Source organism: Lactuca virosa, chromosome 4 (genome assembly GCF_052849685.1).
Source record: "Lactuca virosa cultivar CGN04683 chromosome 4, Lactuca_virosa_CGN04683_v6, whole genome shotgun sequence".
NCBI lineage: Eukaryota > Viridiplantae > Streptophyta > Magnoliopsida > Asterales > Asteraceae > Lactuca > Lactuca virosa.
The window spans coordinates 224,924,213-224,946,067 of NC_136429.1; positions in this window are offsets into that span (position 1 = coordinate 224,924,213).

Consider the following 21,855-nt stretch of genomic DNA (forward strand, 5'->3'; position numbering starts at 1 on the left):
AGATCGTGGCTCACCATGGGATTCCAGTCTCTATTGTCTCCGATTGGGATGTTAGGTTTACCTCCCGTTTCTGGCAGAAGTTCCACGAGGAGTTAGGCACGCAATTGCACTTCAGCACAGCATTCCATCCGCAGACTGACGGTCAGAGCGAGCGGACCATTCAGACCCTCGAGGATATGTTGAGGGCGTGTGTCATTGATTTTGGTGGGAGCTAGGATTCCCACCTACCGCTTGTAGAGTTCGCCTACAACAACAGCTATCATTCCAGCTTTGGCGCCCCGCCTTTCGAGCTATTGTATAGGCGGAGATATCGCACCCCGGTTTGTTGGGGTGAGGTCGGGCACAGGGTGATGGGACGGACGGAAGTAGTCTTGCAGACTACCGAGAAGATTCAGCAGATTAGGGAGCGACTGCAGACCGCTCAGAGTCGGCAGAAGAGTCACGCCGACAGACGCCGATCTGAGCTAGAATTTCAGGTGGGTGATATGGTTCTCCTGAAGGTCTCACCCTAGAAGGGTGTAATCCGCTTCAGGAAGAGGGGGAAATTGGGTCCCCGTTACATTGGGCCATTCAAGATCATTTACAGGGTTGGCAAGGTGGCTTACAGGCTAGAGCTACCGGAGGAGCTTAGTCGGATCCACAACACTTTCCATGTTTTGCAGTTGCGAAAGTGCATTATGGATCAGGAGGCAGTGGTGTCGCCAGATGATATTCAGGTCGATGAGCGCCTGAATTACGTGGAGAGGTTTGTGGCCATACTGGAGAGGAAGATGAAAGTTCTGAGGAACAAGGAGATACCTTTGGTGAAGGTACAATGGGAACATCGTAGGGGGTCCGAGTGGACGTGGGAGCCAGAGGTGGAGATGCGGGAGCACTATCTGGAGATATTCGAGGCAGCAAACTTCGAGCACAAAGTCTAATTCAAGTGGGGAAGAATTGTAACGCCCCGATTCTCAGGTGTTAATATTATGACCTTAATTTTCAAGTTTCAAGGTCTACACCACGAGTTGGATGCCCTGACTTGTCGAGTAGCAGCGGGTTTGGGGCCACGTGTTAAGTGACCAACTCGCCGAGTCAGTAGAGTGACTCGACGAGTTGGAGCTGGAGGGTGAAACCCTAATTTCTGGGGTTTTGCACCCTATTTAAGGAATCATTTGCCCCCTTAAGTCTCTTACAGCCTCTAGAGAGCTCTGAAAACCCTAATTCGTGTGTGTGTTCATCTTGTGTGATTTCAAGCTTGGAAGAGTGTGCTAGAAGAAGGAGGAGTGAAGCACAAGAAGTTTGGATCATTAAAGAGCTGGTGGATCTGAGTCTTCTGTCTCTTGGCACCATTTGGAAGGTAACAAGTCGTTACCTTGCCTTCTTTCCTTTTTGATCTCTTAACATCTAAGATTAGGGTTATTTTGGGGTTTATGTGAACCATTTTAGGGTATGAGCTATGAATTAGAGTTGCAACTTCAGATCTGAGCTTATCTTAACCCTTATAGCTATAAAGTTCCAGCTGTAGCAAGTAATAACCTTTCCCTTTTGAACAAATCTCATTCAAATCTTGGATTTATAGTTCCAAGCTTTTAGAGCCTTGCATGTACGTAAAGTCTGCAACTTTACGTGATAAGCATGCCTTAGGAGGCTAGATCTAGTGATTGGAACACTGGAATGGCTCAAAATTCTCTGGACATGGATTAGGTTGCATGGACTCGACGAGTCGGATAATCCGACTCGGCGGGTCGAGTAGGGTTTTCGACTGACTGGTCATGCATGGACTCGGCAGGTCTGGGAGATGACTCGGTGAGTCAGTTAAGGTTTTCCAACACTTGAACGCGCATAGACTCAGCGAGTTAGTTGGGAACTCGGCGAGTCGAGTCGAATGATTCAGGAATCTTTAAAGAACTCGACGAGTAGGTCAACATGGACAGTTGACCATTGACCATTGACCTTGACTCTGATCAAGGGTTGACCAGTTGTCTTCCGAGGGTATTTTAGTGAATTGAGAATTTATGAGATTGGACCATTGGTGGTTATAGATGTTGGTGGTTGGAGCTGTATTTGGAAGAGTTGACAGTATCATCCGGAGCTTCTTGCGAGGTGAGTTCTCCTCACTATACCAACATGGTCTAAGGCACAGGCACCAATGTCGGACCTTAGCGGATTGTATATGGGTTTATTTCATGATAAGCTTATTGATTTACATCCTGGTAGTTAGGATGGTGTTATGCTTAGTGACCTGGTTAGGTCGGTATCCTGGTATATAGGATGATGCTATGTTAGTGACTGGTTAGGTCTGTATCCTGGTTATAGGATGTTGCTATGATTGATGATCTGTTAGATCGGTTTGACTGTTATATATGCTAGCGTATGATATTATGTGAACATGTTATTTGATTGGGGGTTGGGTTGAGGCAGACCTGCTTTGTGCTGAAGGCCAACATACATAGGGCGGTCCGGATAGACTACAGGCCCAAGAGGGCATGTCAGTCAAACCGAAGGCCCGGCGAGCGGTCCGGATAGGCTGTAGGCCCTGTGAGGCGGTCAAGACGTGTCGAAGGCTTGGAGAGCGGTCCAGATAGGCTGAAGGCCTGCGAGGCGGTCCAGTCAGGCTGAAGGCTCATTATGCATGTTGTTTGCTTATATGTTTATATGATATGGTTATATCTGTATGGCATTGGTATTTTAGGGGTATCTCACTAAGCCTTCGAGCTTACATTTATCGATTATTGTTTCAGGTACTTCTGATGATCGCGGGAAGGCGAAGGCGTGATCGTACAACTCCTCATATTTCATGATTTTATGATTTGATTCTGGGATACTCTGACATTTTACTATTTTGAAAACAAGTTTGTAATAATCAGAGGTTTTGAAATGTTTTAAAAAGTTTAAAATTTGGCATGATTTTTATGAGTGTTACAAGTTGGTATCAGAGCCTTGGTTTGAGTGAATTGGAGGAAACACTCATGTGTCTCCAGTCTCAAACTGAGGACAAGGTTGTAAAACGATTTTCTTAAAATGTCTTCAAAATAATAAAAGGAGGATGCGAGTGTACGATCAGCCGGAGCTCGCGGATAGACCCGAAAATACCTTACGGATTATTTCAGTTATGAGATATGATTAGAACAGCATGCTAGTACTAGGCTAGGGATCTTCAGGAATTGCATGATAGAGTTGCCTGATTGCATGATGCCTAATAGCCTAGTGTTTTTCTTTATATGAAATTGACATCATTACTGTAGTTGCTTAGTGTATGAATAACGGTTGTACATAATTAAGATCTTATAGCCTGAGACTGTTTGGTTTAGCCTTATTTCATGTTCTTGTTTGATGAAGGGCTTAGGGTAGGATCATTTGATGAAGGGCTTAGGGTAGGATCAGGTATTCGAAAGTCTATAGGGTCCAGCATTATGTATGGTTAGCATACACGAGTGCTGCAGGTTTGGTGGAAGTTTCATGGGTGGGTTGTGAGAAGTCGGGAGGCCAGTACGAGATATTTTAGCATTCCTCTAGGAGTGAGGATTGAGCGCTTGCTATGATTATGTATATTTTTAGGGCTTTGTGATAATACTTGAGAGAAATATGGGTAGGTGTGGAAGGTAGTATGGGCCCGTACTACTGAAAGCACGAGACCCATACGCGTAGCAAGGAAGACACAACCCCTAGGGTTTAGTTGGGAGTTGGTTCCCAGTTATTTGTGTGGATTATCTGATACCTTGTGTTATGTTTCAGAATGGTGATGACCAGACGCTTTGTGACTGGATCCGATTCGGGATCAGGATCGGGAGACGGAGGCAAGGAGGGGCCAACAGCACCTGAGCCTGTGGTGTAGATGGGTACAGAGGAGTTGGATGCCAGGATTTGAGAGATCCTACATGAGGAGGTTGCTGCTATGTTCCGGGCGCAGCTACCGGAGATGTTTGGGTCTATTAAGACCAGTATGGTGGAGTACTTCAATGAGCGTTACGCAGCCCTTGCAGAGACTTTTGGAAGCTACAATTTGCAGCTACCGGAGATGTTTGGGATTATATGATCACTTATCTAAGGACACGTAACTGACTGGGTCAGAGTTCAGCAGCAGCTTTTAGAAGCTACAATTTGTTGGTCAAATTTAGAAGTCATACTAGCAATTATAGTTACAGACTTATATAAGTGGGAGACTGTTGGATTAGGTGTCTAAGCCCATAACTATAATTGGTATGTACTTGAATTGATAGCAGCACAGTCCTTTTGGGTTGCCCTCAAACCTAGCAACTGGACAAGGAAATTATGAAAGGAGAGATATTAATTTATAAGATTAATAAATTAATATAAATGATTTATTAATATGTCAAAAGATTAATATATTAATTAGAAATCATTATGTTTAATTAATAGTTAGGCAGAAATTAATCAGAATTAATTTTGGGGTTAAAAGTATTAATTATAAAGTGCAGGGACTAGTTTGCAATTATCAGATAGTTGAGTGGAAGGCTCCAGAACCTCCTTGGAAGGAGGTGGACGAAATCTATAGGGGAAACCCTAAGGATTTCGTCCAAGGGGCTTTTGATAAGGCCTTTGGATTAGCTTAGGCCCCAAGCAAAGGAGTATTAGGGTTTTCCCTAAACCCTAGATCCCTCTGCTATATAAGGAGCCTCCCAGCTCCTGAATTCGCCCACTCCTTCATTGGTGAAACCCTAGGGCCGAAAATTGCATACTCCCTCTCTCTCTCTCCTTCTAATTTCCTTCTTGCTAGCTCTTCGGTGTGATTCCATTAGAGGCATTACATTTGTGGTGCTAAGCTTCCAAGAAGATCAAGATCAAGATCAAGAGGATTGTCAATTGTTTGCTATAACAATTGAAAGGTATGTAACTCTTAAACTCTAGTTTGTTAATTTCAAAATTAGCCTCTCTCCTCTAGGGTTCTTGTTTTGCAATTAAAAGTTATATGTTCAATAGTTAAAACATAGATCCAAAGTAGGTTGCATGTGAACTTAGGAATTGTTTTCTAGTTTATTTGTTTCACCTAAAACCCATCAGTGGTATCAGAGCCATTGTTTGTTTTAAATTGAATTGCTATAATAGTTGAATTGCAAATTAGGGTTTATAGCCATTAAACCCTAAAGGCCAAAATTTTCGTTTTTAGGGTTTTTGGTTCAAAGGGTTTTTCGAAAAAAACCTAGCCTCCATGAACCCTAATCGAAATTAGGGTTAGGGTTTTGGAAAACCCTAGCCTCCTCCCTTAAATTTTGAAATTTGCTTGTTATTTTAGGGTTTTATCTTATTTTGGATAATTATTACTTGATTGGATAATTATTGCCTAATTGGATAATTGAGAAAAATAAGGAAATTATCCTTTACCCTAATTTTCGAAATCTAGAGGGATAAGGATTAGGATTAAATTAATTGTTTAATTTGATTAGATAATTTGTACATGATTTAATAGATTAATTAAAAGTTAATTAATAGATAATTATTAAATCTAGTTATTTGGTTTATTTTAAATTTAAATTAATAGTTTAATTTTTCGAAATTTATATATAAACCTTAAAGTTTTAAAAAGTTTAAAACACACCTTATATATGTATTATAATTAAAAGTTTAATATTATATATGTATAAGAATATGGTCAGTCAAATCGCTAGTATGCCTCATTCCTGAAGCTAGTCTGTAAGGGGGGTATAAGGAAACTGCCTATAAAATGGTAGTTGAATGGGTGTCCACTCTCACCCACCGCTTCCTTGATTAGTGGAGGGTCGTTAGCACAACGGATTTGATAGGACAACTACATCTCATTAAAAGTATAATGTTATTAAAGAAAGTACTAGAACGTTATTTTACAAAATCCCAACTCTAGTTACTTTAGGAAAAATGTGAAAAGTATGCTAATCCATGAAATTGCACATTATGCTTTATTGGTCGTTAGTGGAGCGTGTGTGGTTAACCAGTACACTAAAAGACACTAATAAAGAGTAGTAATGGGTATCTCATAATTGTCATTTTAATGGAGCGTGTGTGGTTTACCAGCACATCAGTAGTTAATGATAAAGACAATGAGGTTACCAAGCACATTTGCATGGTTATTCACGTCTTGTTTGTGATCCTCGGCATCCCAGTCACAAATAGAAGAGCATAATCCGAGATTAAAACATGCCATTGAATAGTTTCAATTTATCTCAAAAGAATTAGGAATTCCACTTCGTTTATTTCGTCTAATGGTGGAATTGGTGAATCGTCATTCACCTACCTTTATGAAATTTACACTTGGATCTCGGCATCCCATTTCTAAGTTGTGAATCTTCATAGTTGGATCCTAGCCTTAAATACTCTTTTGGGTGTTTTATTAAGGATTCAATCGACTAACTTGATTTCTCCCGTTTTGAAGATGTCTGAATCTAACCATGGTCTTCCCAAATCCAAAGGAAAAGGTATTCCTGCTCAAAGTGAAAGTCTGTTCCACAATGAAGGTGAAAGATCAATCCCTGCCATATGGACTAGCTTGATTTCACTTCCTCCACTTCCTCCTATTGTTCTCCCTAACCCACAAGTTCAAAGGCTTGAAAAGTTCAAACTCACTCAAGCCCTTTTGGCAAGTAAACATGAAGAAGGAAAGTCAGTGTGTGCACACGTCTTAGAGATGAAGTCACACATTGATAGGTTAAGAATGTTGGGAGTCGTTGTCTGTGAGGAGCTGGCTGTTGACTGGGTTCTTCAGTCGCTTCCTAACTCATATAGTGAGTTCGTAAGAGAGCACTATATGTTAGACCCCGACGTGACCCTCATCGATCTCACCTATTTGCTTATTGCTGCTGAATCAACGATGATTTGGCGCACTAGAAAAGCAAAGTTGATTGGTGGACCTGCCTTCCAGACCTCTATGGATATAGGCAATGGCAACGAAAGGCATGCCATGGTCGAAAAGTTTGATCATAAGGAAAAGGCAAAGTCTGAAGTAGTTCTGTGTACTGTTCCAAAAGAGTCAATTTGTTTTTATTGCCAAGAGAAGGGGCATTGGAGACGAAGCTGCCCAGTCTACCTGAGAGATCTAAGAGATGGGAGAGTCAAGAAGTATGGCTCTACTTCAGTTAAAATCCACTATCTAACTCCATTAAGTTCCTATTCATTGATTCTTAATACATAATGTGATAAGATTACATTTGAATGTTTTGCAGGATCAGATAAAAGAGAGGAAGCTTGATGGAAAAGCAAGATGAGTCTGATCACGAAAAAATGGATCACGATCGCATGGATTCGAAGATCATATTTTGAGCTTAGAAAGTTATAATAGATTTGTAAGGAATATTTGATTACATAGTTTTTTAGTTGATTGTGCATTGTAAGGACATGTTTTCCGCTGCTTTTATGAATAAAATAAATTTTGGTTTGAATAATTTTATATATCCTTGCAATGAAATCGTTATGAAAAATTGATGTTTGTGTATTACTACAATGAATGGATTTGATTCTTAATTATGTTATTTGTGGAAATGTCGAGAATTTGCCAAATAAGGGAAGATTCTCATCGCCCAAGTTTCAATTGGACAGAAACTTGGAATCATACAACTAGGTTGCGTGATGAATGAGAAACTTCATATTTGGAAATTAGACTAATTCTTTGGCAAAGTGTCAAGAGAAGGACTAGGAGATCGAGTACACTAGGTTGTGCGTTGATCAAGTCCACCACAAGAGTGATAAAGATATTCATCATGATTTACTAAAGTTTAGTAAATATGGTTATACTTATAAGATTAAGTATAATTCTGAGTTGATCGAAAGAGTTTCAATCAATAGCAGAACGAATAAGAAGAATCAAGTAGGCAGAAAGATAAAAGTTTCTCTATTCTAAGAAGAAGGGAGAGTACCTTTTATTGTGTTTTATGATAGGTCTTAATGATTAAGAACTATTTCTCAATTGGTCCTCTAAGTGAGTCTTAGTGCATTTGCATGTCTAAGAAGAGGAATCGAGAATTATGGAAATAGTTAAATCAATAAGTCAATCATACTTCGTTCCAATATCAAGTCTTAAGAGTCATACTCCAAGATTGTGACTTGAGTGACACGTCTTTAGTAGGTTTATAACACTCAACAAATGTGGAATTGGAAAAAGTCTTCTTATTCCTGCACATTTGAGATTGGTAAGTTGTGATGTCTTGGATAAGACAAAGATCAACCATAACCAATTATGTGAAGTGATAGTCTTGATAAAAACTACACTAACTCTTGAATATTTGTTTTGTCAAAGAATGTTTCTTGACAAGAGAATCTTATATGTCAAGGAGTCAGTGGGAGTCTTAATGGTCTTGAAAGGTTTCAAGAACAAATCAAGAGTTAAACCTAGTTGATCATCACTAGCACACGACTTGAGGTTTAAAGCCTATCGTGGATGACATACTCCTTTTCTGTGCCATTCCAATTGAGTTAATTATGCATGTGAGTTTTATGAGTTCTCATGTGAATGCATAAAGACCAAGCACCTTGATCAATGGAAAGTACATTGATAAGTAAGGATGAGTTGCTAAACCACTTGGAAGACATGGTGGGCACTCGTGTTACCATGAGGCAAGAAATCGAGATTGAGCACGTTTGGTCCATATGAGTTTGGATTTGTCGCAAACTTTGTTTTTGGCAAATTCACATGGATAGGAACACATACACCATAAAATCTAAGTGGCATAAGGTTTCCCTCCTTCATGAAAATGATTGTGAGGAAATGCTTTCACTAAGAGAGATTTTAAGAAGACAACAATTGTGAAAATTGTATTCTCAAATTCGATTATGATTACGGCATCCCTCTTCATAGTTCGAATTGTGAGATTTGGCAATTAGTCTGAACATTTGGGACTTAGTAACATAAGTTCTGAATTTGTCTAGACACACATATGAGCTTTCTAAGGCAAAGGTGTATGAGTTTAAGAAGCTTAGATAAAGGCTTATCAAAGCATTAGGTATTAGAAATATGAACTTAAGGAATTCAATAAGCATTGTTTTCTGGAAGTTAAAATTGTTTTCTGAATACATGTCATAGCTAGTGGGAGCATAAGTGTTATGCTGGTAAGAAAATAATCATCATGTTAGTGGGAGCATGATTATTATGGTAAGTATTGCAAGTTAGCAATATTAATTATAGAAAACAAAGATTCACTTTGCAAAGTTGCAATGGTTGAAAAGTTGTTTTGCTATAATTAAGGGAGAGAATATTATACTTCGTTTCAAAATTCTAAAGCTTAGATCGAGAAACGTTAATAAATTTAGTCAAGGACACATAGTGCATTGTCAAAATTCGATTATGATTACAGCATCCCTCTTCATAGTTCGAATTGTGGGAATAGGGCACATAAAATATTATGGCAGAAGGATGATAAAGTATCACGTCTTTATGTGAGACATTATGCATCGTGTCCAATACGCTTCGGGTATAGGATCGATTGCATATGCTGTAATATTTGACCATTCTAAAATTTTCCAAATGCCTAGGGCATTAAGAGGGAAAAAGGGACTAGAATCGGTTTTGACTAAAATAATTAAACAACTATCAAAGGACGATCTGAGGTTCACTGAGGATTTGTCGCTTGTGAGTAGTTGGAAGTATAGTACTGAATGGACTATATTGACATTATTATGAATAGATAAGATTCTATTAAGAATGAGTTGTCATATGGCAAATATGGAAATGTTTCCATTAATGGGAGTTGGATATTAAGAAATATGTCTAGATTAGAAACTTTTATGCGAGAAGGATGTTCAAAGGAATGTACTTTGAATGTGAGACTTCACGTCTATGGAATTGTCTTGTAACAATTTCCGATAGAATACCTTGTAATTTCATTAGTCGAGTCTTGGTAACTTTTGTGCTATGACATTACGAAAGAATCATTGCATAAAATGTTAGAATCTGACATATTCTAAAAGTGGTAAGAATTTGGTATTCTTATACTAATAATAAGGATTGGGGATTGTGAAATGAAAAGTTTTTCAATTGATCTATTTCATAAAGTATCGACCGTAGGAAACCAAAGTGTGCATGCTTGGAGCATGGGACAATTGTGGTTATAATTCGAGTAATAAGTTGATTTTCTGAAACAGTAAGCAATGAATAATGAGTAATCAATATGGTGTTTAAATAAAAGTGTTTTTATTTACGCTCAAAAGCTTTGGGGCCATATAGGATTAATATTATTATTGCGTTTCACTTTGCATGTTTTGACTTCCTGAATAATAAGATTATTCAAACTCCACAGTCGCTCGTACTTTTGGAAGTAAGTAGTGAATCAAGACTGTCGTGAATTGGATCGCAGACTGTCTAAGGATAGACATGGCAATAGAATTGCTACAATGTTCATGAGTACTCAGAATTTGAGATTTGAATATTGGATAAACCCTCGCTCAGAGTATCACTTCATGGAATTCATCACGAGTAATACTGAGACGATAATATCTTATAATCTTGAAACGAAGATATATGAGTTGTAATTTACAAAGTCGGTTATACATTGGTGATACGAAAACGCATCAGTAACTTGGTGTTATAAAACATATTGTCATGTATAATTTGATGAGTAAAAGATACAAGCATATGAGTCAACGTTTATTCGTTCCTTTTGCCCTAACCGGAAAAGCAATATCTGTGGGCCCCTCGATGATTTGGTGTTGACTTATGTGCTGGGCCCAGCCAGGACTAAATTGATGTGTTCAATTAGAAGTCCTACATCATCACAAATCAGAAATCGGGAAACATAGATTCTGGACAAAGAGATTGATTACATTCCATGTCTTATGTCTGGGGATATCTTGCAGAACGAAGGATTATATGATCACTTATCTAAGGACACGTAACTGACTGGGTCAGAGTTCAGCAGCAGCTTTTGGAAGCTACAATTTGCTGGTCAAATTTAGAAGTCATACTAGCAATTATAGTTACAGACTTATATAAGTGGGAGACTGTTGGATTAGGTGTCTAAGCCCATAACTATAATTGGTATGTACTTGAATTGATAGCAGCACAATCCTTTTAGGTTGCCCTCAAACCTAGCAACTGGACAAGGAAATTATGAAAGGAGAGATATTAATTTATAAGATTAATAAATTAATATAAATGATTTATTAATATGTTAAAAGATTAATATTTTAATTATAAATCATTATGTTTAATTAATAGTTAGGCAGAAATTAATCAGAATTAATTTTGGGGTTAAAAGTATTAATTATAAAGTGCAGGGACTAGTTTGCAATTATTAGATAGTTGAGTGGAAGGCTCCAGAACCTCCTTGGAAGGAGGTGGACGAAATCTATAGGGGAAACCCTAAGGATTTCGTCCAAGGGGCTTTGGATAAGGCCTTTGGATTAGCTTAGGCCCGAAGCAAAGGAGTATTAGGGTTTTCCCTAAACCCTAGATCCCTCAGCTATATAAGGAGCCTCCCAGCTCCTGAATTCGCCCACTCCTTCATTGGTGAAACCCTAGGGCCCAAAATTGCATACTCACTCTATCTCTCTTCTTCTAATTTCCTTCTTGCTAGCTCTTGGGTGTGATTCCATTAGAGGCATTACATTTGTGGTGCTAAGCTTCCAAGAAGATCAAGATCAAGATCAAGAGGATTGTCAATTGTTTGCTATAACAATTGAAAGGTATGTAACTCTTAAACTCTAGTTTGTTAATTTTGAAATTAGCCTCTCTCCTCTAGGGTTCTTGTTTTGCAATTAAAAGTTATATGTTCAATAGTTAAAACATAGATCCAAAGTAGGTTGCATGTGAACTTAGGAATTGTTTTCTAGTTTATTCGTTTCACCTAAAACCCATCAGTGGTATCAGAGCCATTGTTTGTTTTAAATTGAATTGCTATAATAGTTGAATTGCAAATTAGGGTTTATAGCCATTAAACCCTAAAGGCCAAAATTTTCGTTTTTAGGGTTTTTGGTTCAAAGGGTTTTTCGAAAAAAACCTAGCCTCCATGAACCCTAATCGAAATTAGGGTTAGGGTTTTGGAAAACCCTAGCCTCCTCCCTTAAATTTTGAAATTTGCTTGTTATTTTAGGGTTTTATCTTATTTTGGATAATTATTACTTGATTGGATAATTATTGCTTAATTGGATAATTGAGAAAAATAAGGAAATTATCCTCTACCCTAATTTTCGAAATCTAGAGGGATAAGGATTAGGATTAAATTAATTGTTTAATTTGATTAGATAATCCTTACAAGATTTAATAGATTAATTAAAAGTTAATTAATAGATAATTATTAAATCTAGTTATTTGGTTTATTTTAAATTTAAATTAATAGTTTAATTTTTCGAAATTTATATATAAACCTTAAAGTTTTAAAAAGTTTAAAACACACCTTATATATGTATTATAATTAAAAGTTTAATATTATATATGTATAAGAATATGGTCAGTCAAATCGCTAGTATGCCTCATTCCTGAAGCTAGTCTGTAAGGGGGGTATAAGGAAACTGCCTATAAAATGGTAGTTGAGTGGGTGTCCACTCTCACCCACCGCTTCCTTGATTAGTGGAGGGTCGTTAGCAGAACGGATTTGATAGGACAACTACATCTCATTAAAAGTATAATGTTATTAAAGAAAGTACTAGAACGTTATTTTACAAAATCCCAACTCTAGTTACTTTAGGAAAAATGTGAAAAGTATGCTAATCCATGAAATTGCACATTATGCTTTATTGGTCGTTAGTGGAGCGTGTGTGGTTAACCAGTACACTAAAAGACACTAATAAAGAGTAGTAATGGGTATCTCATAATTGTCATTTTGATGGAGCGTGTGTGGTTTACCAGCACATCAGTAGTTAATGATAAAGACAATGAGGTTACCAAGCACATTTGCATGGTTATTCACGTCTTGTTTGTGATCCTCGGCATCCCAGTCACAAATAGAAGAGCATAATCCGAGATTAAAACATGCCATTGAATAGTTTCAATTTATCTCAAAAGAATTAGGAATTCCACTTCGTTTATTTCGTCTAATGGTGGAATTGGTGAATCGTCATTCACCTACCTTTATGAAATTTACACTTGGATCTCGGCATCCCATTTCTAAGTTGTGAATCTTCATAGTTGGATCCTAGCCTTAAATACTCTTTTGGGTGTTTTATTAAGGATTCAATCGACTAACTTGATTTCTCCCGTTTTGAAGATGTCTGAATCTAACCATGGTCTTCCCAAATCCAAAGGAAAAGGTATTCCTGCTCAAAGTGAAAGTCTGTTCCACAATGAAGGTGAAAGATCAATCCCTGCCATATGGACTAGCTTGATTTCACTTCCTCCACTTCCTCCTATTGTTCTCCCTAACCCACAAGTTCAAAGGCTTGAAAAGTTCAAACTCACTCAAGCCCTTTTGGCAAGTAAACATGAAGAAGGAAAGTCAGTGTGTGCACACGTCTTAGAGATGAAGTCACACATTGATAGGTTAAGAATGTTGGGAGTCGTTGTCTGTGAGGAGCTGGCTGTTGACTGGGTTCTTCAGTCGCTTCCTAACTCATATAGTGAGTTCGTAAGAGAGCACTATATGTTAGACCCCGACGTGACCCTCATCGATCTCACCTATTTGCTTATTGCTGCTGAATCAACGATGATTTGGCGCACTAGAAAAGCAAAGTTGATTGGTGGACCTGCCTTCCAGACCTCTATGGATATAGGCAATGGCAACGAAAGGCATGCCATGGTCGAAAAGTTTGATCATAAGGAAAAGGCAAAGTCTGAAGTAGTTCTGTGTACTGTTCCAAAAGAGTCAATTTGTTTTTATTGCCAAGAGAAGGGGCATTGGAGACGAAGCTGCCCAGTCTACCTGAGAGATCTAAGAGATGGGAGAGTCAAGAAGTATGGCTCTACTTCAGTTAAAATCCACTATCTAACTCCATTAAGTTCCTATTCATTGATTCTTAATACATAATGTGATAAGATTACATTTGAATGTTTTGCAGGATCAGATAAAAGAGAGGAAGCTTGATGGAAAAGCAAGATGAGTCTGATCACGAAAAAATGGATCACGATCGCATGGATTCGAAGATCATATTTTGAGCTTAGAAAGTTATAATAGATTTGTAAGGAATATTTGATTACATAGTTTTTTAGTTGATTGTGCATTGTAAGGACATGTTTTCCGCTGCTTTTATGAATAAAATAAATTTTGGTTTGAATAATTTTATATATCCTTGCAATGAAATCGTTATGAAAAATTGATGTTTGTATATTACTACAATGAATGGATTTGATTCTTAATTATGTTATTTGTGGAAATGTCGAGAATTTGCCAAATAAGGGAAGATTCTCATCGCCCAAGTTTCAATTGGACAGAAACTTGGAATCATACAACTAGGTTGCGTGATGAATGAGAAACTTCATATTTGGAAATTAGACTAATTCTTTGGCAAAGTGTCAAGAGAAGGACTAGGAGATCGAGTACACTAGGTTGTGCGTTGATCAAGTCCACCACAAGAGTGATAAAGATATTCATCATGATTTACTAAAGTTTAGTAAATATGGTTATACTTATAAGATTAAGTATAATTCTGAGTTGATCGAAAGAGTTTCAATCAATAGCAGAACGAATAAGAAGAATCAAGTAGGCAGAAAGATAAAAGTTTCTCTATTCTAAGAAGAAGGGAGAGTACCTTTTATTGTGTTTTATGATAGGTCTTAATGATTAAGAACTATTTCTCAATTGGTCCTCTAAGTGAGTCTTAGTGCATTTGCATGTCTAAGAAGAGGAATCGAGAATTATGGAAATAGTTAAATCAATAAGTCAATCATACTTCGTTCCAATATCAAGTCTTAAGAGTCATACTCCAAGATTGTGACTTGAGTGACACGTCTTTAGTAGGTTTATAACACTCAACAAATGTGGAATTGGAAAAAGTCTTCTTATTCCTGCACATTTGAGATTGGTAAGTTGTGATGTCTTGGATAAGACAAAGATCAACCAGAACCAATTATGTGAAGTGATAGTCTTGATAAAAACTACACTAACTCTTGAATATTTGTTTTGTCAAAGAATGTTTCTTGACAAGAGAATCTTATATGTCAAGGAGTCAGTGGGAGTCTTAATGGTCTTGAAAGGTTTCAAGAACAAATCAAGAGTTAAACCTAGTTGATCATCACTAGCACACGACTTGAGGTTTAAAGCCTATCGTGGATGACATACTCCTTTTCTGTGCCATTCCAATTGAGTTAATTATGCATGTGAGTTCTATGAGTTCTCATGTGAATGCATAAAGACAAAGCACCTTGATCAATGGAAAGTACATTGATAAGTAAGGATGAGTTGCTAAACCACTTGGAAGACATGGTGGGCACTCGTGTTACCATGAGGCAAGAAATCGAGATTGAGCACGTTCGATCCATATGAGTTTGGATTTGTCGCAAACTTTGTTTTTGGCAAATTCACATGGATAGGAACACATACACCATAAAATCTAAGTGGCATAAGGTTTCCCTCCTTCATGAAAATGATTATGAGGAAATGCTTTCACTAAGAGAGATTTTAAGAAGACAACAATTGTGAAAATTGTATTCTCAAATTCGATTATGATTACGGCATCCCTCTTCATAGTTCGAATTGTGAGATTTGGCAATTAGTCTGAACATTTGGGACTTAGTAACATAAGTTATGAATTTGTCTAGACACACATATGAGCTTTCTAAGGCAAAGGTGTATGAGTTTAAGAAGCTTAGATAAAGGCTTATCAAAGCATTAGGTATTAGAAATATGAACTTAAGGAATTCAATAAGAATTGTTTTCTGGAAGTTAAAATTGTTTTCTGAATACATGTCAAAGCTAGTGGGAGCATGCTCAAGACTGACATTCGTTAGTTTGTTGCCACACAGCGATGTGATACTCTGCTGGAGTTACAGGAGGCCGCTTGGCGGCATGAGTTGGAGATTGAGCTGCAGATGAGGGAGCAACGACAGGCCCCGGCACAGTCACAGTCGGCGCCAAAGCGGTCTAAGACCGCTGATTCTAGGGTTGGGGGCCAGCAGAGCCGTACTTGTGGAAAGTGTGGCAAGGGTCATTCGGGAGCCTGTCGAGCGAGTAGTGGATGCCACAACTGTGGTAAGGAGGGGCACTATGCTAGGGATTGTTACCAGTCCGCCCCTGCATCGGATATGAGGATATGCTATCATTGTCATCAGGTTGGTCACGTGAAGACCAACTGTCCGCAGCTCGCAGCCACGCCGGCGCAGCTTCCAGCGCTGGCTACATTGAGGATTACAGATGGGAGTCCAGTTAGGGCAGAGCCTCCTAAGGCCCAGGGGCGTGCCTTCCAGCTTACAGCGGAGGAGGCTAGGGCAGCACCTGATGTGGTTGCTGGTATGTTTCTATCCTTTATCTCATTTATTATATCTGTTTGATGCTTATCCGTCGTACCTGTGATTAGGTACATTTTTAGTGAACTCCTTGCCTGCCTTGGTTTTATTTCACACGGGGGCAATTCGGTCTATCGTATCTCAAACATTTAGTAGGGAGTTTGGTGTGCTAGTGGGCGAGCTAGAGTGTCTGTTGCGAGTCTCTATCGCCAACGAACACGGAGTTTCTGCTTCGTCGATCTACCGAGGATGCGAGTTGGAGATCTTCGGAGTATCCTTTCCGATAGATTTGATACCGATTCCCATGGGAGAGGTGTGCGTGATCGTAGGGATGGATTGGCTTAGCCGTTTTGGTGTCGTGATAGATTACGCGGGTCAGCGAGTTGTAGTTTGAACCCCAAGTGGGGGAGAACTGATTGTCTATGGCGAGGGCACCAAGTTGGGATCAGGATTTTGTTCAGCTGCCAGGGCTCGGCAGTACCTTCAGCACGGGTGTGCTGGTTATCTAGAGTACGTGGTAGATACGCGGGCCAGAGAGCAGGTTTCAGTTTCAGATGTTCCGGTGCTCAGGGCGTTTGCTGATGTGTTCCCGGAGGAATTTCCCGGAGTACCTCCGGAGAGGCAGGTCGAGTGCAGGATCGACCTAGTTCTAGGTGCGGCCCCTATCGCCAAGGCGCCGTACCGGTTAGCACCACCAGAGATGCATGAGTTGTCATCACAGCTGCAGGAGCTGCTGGGAAAGCAGTTCATTCGTCGGAGCAGTTCCCCATGGGGAGCACCGATACTCTTCGTCAGGAAGAAGGATGGTTCGCACCGGATGTGCATTGTTTACCGGGATTTGAACAAGTTAACGGTGAAAAACCGTTATCCACTCCCGAGAATAGATGATCTTTTCGATCAATTGCAGGGTGCGTCTTGGTTATCCAAGATAGACTTGAGGTCTGGGTATCATCAGGTCAGGGTTAGAGAGGAGGATGTAGAGAAGACCGTTATGGTCATTACGAGTTCGTGGTGATGCCGTTTGGGCTCACCAACGCGCCGACGGTATTTATGGACCTGATGAATCGGGTCTGCAGACCGATGCTGAATCACTCGGTCATCGTGTTTATAGATGATATATTGGTGTATTCCAAGACTCGAGAGCAGCACGAGGAGCATCTCAGGGAGTTGTTGGGAGTTTTGAGTTGAGAGCGGCTATATGCCAAGTTCTCGAAATGCGAGTTTTGGTTACGAGAGGTCCAGTTCCTGGGACACCTCATTAACTAGGAGGGGATTTTGGTCGACCCGGCCAAAATCGAAGCAGTTATGCAGTGGGAGGTTCCGAAATCTCCCTCAGACATCAGGAGCTTTTTAGGATTAGCAGGGTACTACCGGAGATTCATACAGGATTTCTCCAAGATTGCAGTACCTCTCACTCGTCTGACGAGGAAGGGGGTGGATATCTGGTGGGGCCCTGAGCAACAAAGGGGGTTTAAGACCCTCAGAAAGCGTCTATGCGAGGCTCTAGTCTTGACTCTTCCAGAGGGAGTCGAGGATTTTTTGGTGTTTTGTGATGCGTTCATCACAGGACTAGGAGCGGTCCTCATGCAGAGGGGACGGTGATAGCTTATGCATCACAGCAGTTGAAGCCGCATGAGACGAGATATCCTGCTCATGATCTAGAGTTGGGAGCGGTGGTTTTTGCTCTCAAGATTTGGAGACATTATCTATTTGGGGTCCGCTGCACCATATACACGGATCACAAGAGCTTGAGACACATCATGGATCAGCCGAACCTGAACATGAGGCAGAGCATGTGGCTGGATGTAGTCAAGGACTACGATTGCGAGATCCTTTACCACCCCGGTAAAGAGAATAGCGGTGGATTCTCCGCTTGTGAGTTTGATCAGGGATGCTCAGGTGGAGGGCATGCGACCAGAGAAGTGTAGAATGGAAAGGATTAGGGGTGAGAACACCCGGTTTGTGCGAGATAGCCGAGGATTATTGACCCGATGCGGTCGGGTATGGGTTCCAATGTCTGGAGGGGTCAGACAGACAGTGATGGAGGAGGCTCATAAGTCTCACTTCTCCATTCACCCGGGGAGCTACCAAGATGTACCGTGATTTGAGTTTGAGCTACTAGTGGCCATGCATGAAGCGAGAAATCACTTGGTACGTCGAGAGGTGCTTGACCTGCAGGATGGTCAAGGCGGAGCATCAGAGGCCGCATGGCAAGCTGCAGCCCCTTGAGATTCCCATGTGGAAATGGGAATAGATCACGATGTACTTCATTACCAAGTTGTCGAGGACGATGAGAGGGTTTGATGCTATATAGGTCATCGTGGATCCATTGACCAAGAGTGCCCATTTCTTGGCCATACGGGAGAGTTCTACGGCCGAGAAATTGGCCGACGTGTACGTCCGCGAGATCGTGGCTCGCCATGGGGTTCCGGTCTGCATTGTCTCCGACTGGGATGTTAGGTTTACCTCCCGTTTCTGGCAGAAGTTCCACGAGGAGTTGGGCAAGCGATTGCACTTCAGCACAACATTCCATCCGCAGACTGATGGTCAGAGTGAGCAGACCATTCAGACCCTCGAGGATATGTTGAGGGCATGTGTCATTGATTTCGGTGGGAGCTGGGATTCCCGCCTACCGCTTGCAGAGTTCGCCTACAACAACAACTATCATTCCAGCTTTGGCGCCCCGCCTTTCGAGCTGCTGTATGGGCGGAGATGTCACACCCCGGTTTGTTGGGGTGAGGTCGGGCACAGGATAATGGGACGGACGGAAGTAGTCTTGCAGACTACTAAGAAGATTCAGCAGATTAGGCAGCGACTGCAGACTGCTCAGAGTCGGCAGAAGATTTACGCCGACAGACGCCGATCTGAGCTAGAATTTCAGGTGGGTGATATGGTTCTCCTGAAGGTCTCACCCTGGAAGGGTGTGATCCGCTTCAGGAAGAGATGGAAATTGGGTCCCCGTTACATTCGGTCGTTTAGGATTATTGCCAGGGTTGGCAAGGTGGCTTACAGGCTAGAGCTACCGGAGCAGCTTAGTCGGATTCACAACACTTTCCACATTTCGCAGTTGCGAAAGTGCATTATGGATCAGGAGGCAGTGGTGTCGCTGGATGATGTTCAGGTCGACGAGCGCCTGAATTACGTGGAGAGGCCTATGGCCATACTGGAGAGGAAGATGAAAGTTCTGAGGAACAAGGAGATACCTTTGGTGAAGGTACAATGGGAACATCGTAGGGGGTCCGAGTGGACGTGGGATCCAGAGGCGGGGATGCGGGAGCACTATCCGGGGTTGTTCGTCGCAGCATACTTCGAGGACGAAGTCAAGTTCAAGTGGGGAAGAATTGTAACGCCCAAATTCTCAGGTATTAATATTATGACTTTAATTTTCAAGTTTCAAGGTCTACTCGACGATTTGGATGCCCTGACTCGTCGAGTAGCAGCGGGTTTGGGGCCATGTGTTAAGTGACCAACTCATCGAGTCAGTAGAGTGACTCGACGAGTTGGAGTTGGAGGGTGAAACCTTAATTTCCGGGGTTTTGCACCATATTTAAAGAATCATTTTCCCCCTTAAGTCTCTTACAGCCTCTAGAGAGCTCTCAAAACCCTAATTCGTGTGTGTGTTCATCTTGTGTGATTTCAAGCTTGGAAGAGTGTGCTAGAAGAATGAGGAGTGAAGCAAAAGAAGTTTGGATCATTGAAGAGCTGGTGGATCTGAGTCTTTTCACTCTTGGCATCATTTGGAAGGTAACAAGTCGTTACCTTGCCTTGTTTCCTTTTTGATCTCTTCACATCTAATATTAGGGCCATTTTGGGGTTTATGTGAACCATTTTCGGGTATGAGCTATGAATTGGAGGTGCAACTTCAGATCTGAGCTTATCCTAACCCTTATAGCTATAAAGTTCCAGCTGTAGCAAGTAATAACCTTTCCCTTTTGAACAAATGTCATTCCAAGCTTGGATTTATAGTTCTAAGCTTTTAGAGCCTTACATGCACGTAAAGTCTGCAACTTTACGTGATAAGCATGCCTTAGGAGGCTAGATCTAGTGATTGGAACACTGGAATGGCTCAAAATCGTCTGGACATGGATTAGGTTGCATGGACTCGACGAGTCGGATAATCCGACTCGGCGGGTCGAGTAGGGTTTTTGACTTACTGGTCATACATGGACTCGGCGGGTCTGGGAGATGACTCGGCGAGTCAGTTAGGGTTTTCCCACACTTGAACGCGCATAGACTCAGCGAGTTAGTTGGGAACTCGACGAGTCGAGTAGAATGATTTAGGAATCTTTAAAGAACTCGACGAGTAGGTCAACATGGACTGTTGACCATTGACCATTGACCTTGACTCTGATCAAGGGTTGACCAGTTGACTTCCGAGGGTATTTTAGTGGATTAAGAATTTATGAGATTGGACCATTGGTGGTTATAGGTGTTGGTGGTTGGAGCTGTATTTGGAAGAGTTGACAGTATCATCCGGAGCTTCTTGCGAGGTGAGTTCTCCTCACTATACCAACAGGGTCTAAGGCACCAATGCCGACCCTTATCGGATTGTATTCGGGTTTATTGCATGATATGCTTATTGATTTACATCCTCGTAGTTAGGATGGTGTTATGATTAGTGACCTGGTTAGGTCGGTATCCTGGTATATAGGATGATGCTATGTTAGTGACTGGTTAGGTCTGTATCCTGGTTATAGGATGTTGCTATGATTGATGATCTGTTAGATCGGTTTGACTGTTATATATGCTAGTGTATGATATTATGTGCACATGTTGTTTGATTGGGGGTTGGGTTGAGGCGGATCTGCTTTGTGCTGAAGGCCAACATACCCAGGGCGGTCCGGATAGACTACAGCCCCAAGAAGGCATGTCAGTAAGACCGAAGGCCCGGCGAGCGGTCCGGATAGGCTATAGGCCCTGCGAGGCGGTCCAGACGTGCCGAAGGCTCGGAGAGCGGTCCAGATAGGCTGAAGGCCTGCGAGGCGGTCCAGTCAGGCTAAAGGCTCATTATGCATGCTGTTTGCTTATATGTTTATATGATATGGTTATATATGTATGGCCTTGGTATTTTGGGGGTAACTCACTAAGCCTTCGAGCTTACATTTATGGATTATTGTTTCAAGTACTTCTGATGATCGCGGGAAGGCGAAGGCGTGATCGTACAACTCCTCATATTTCATGATTTTATGATTTTATTCTAGGATACTCTGACATTTTACTATTTTGAAAACAAGTTTGTAATAATCAGTGGTTTTGAAATGTTTTAAAAAGTTTAAAATTTGGCATGATTTTTATGATTGTTACACCATGAGGTACCTCAAACTCTTGTGGTCCGTGTAAATGGTACAACGAACCCCATAGAGGTAATGCCGCCAAATCTTGAGGGCAAAAACCACAGCCCCCAGCTCTAGATCATGTGTCAGATAGTTAGCCTCATGAGGCTTCAGCTGCCTCGAAGCATAAGCTATCACGTGACCCCGCTGCATCAAAACCGCACTCATACCGATGATCGAAGCGTAACAGTAAACCATGAAGTCATCAAATCCCTCCCGCAAGGTCAAAATCGGTGCCTCGCATAA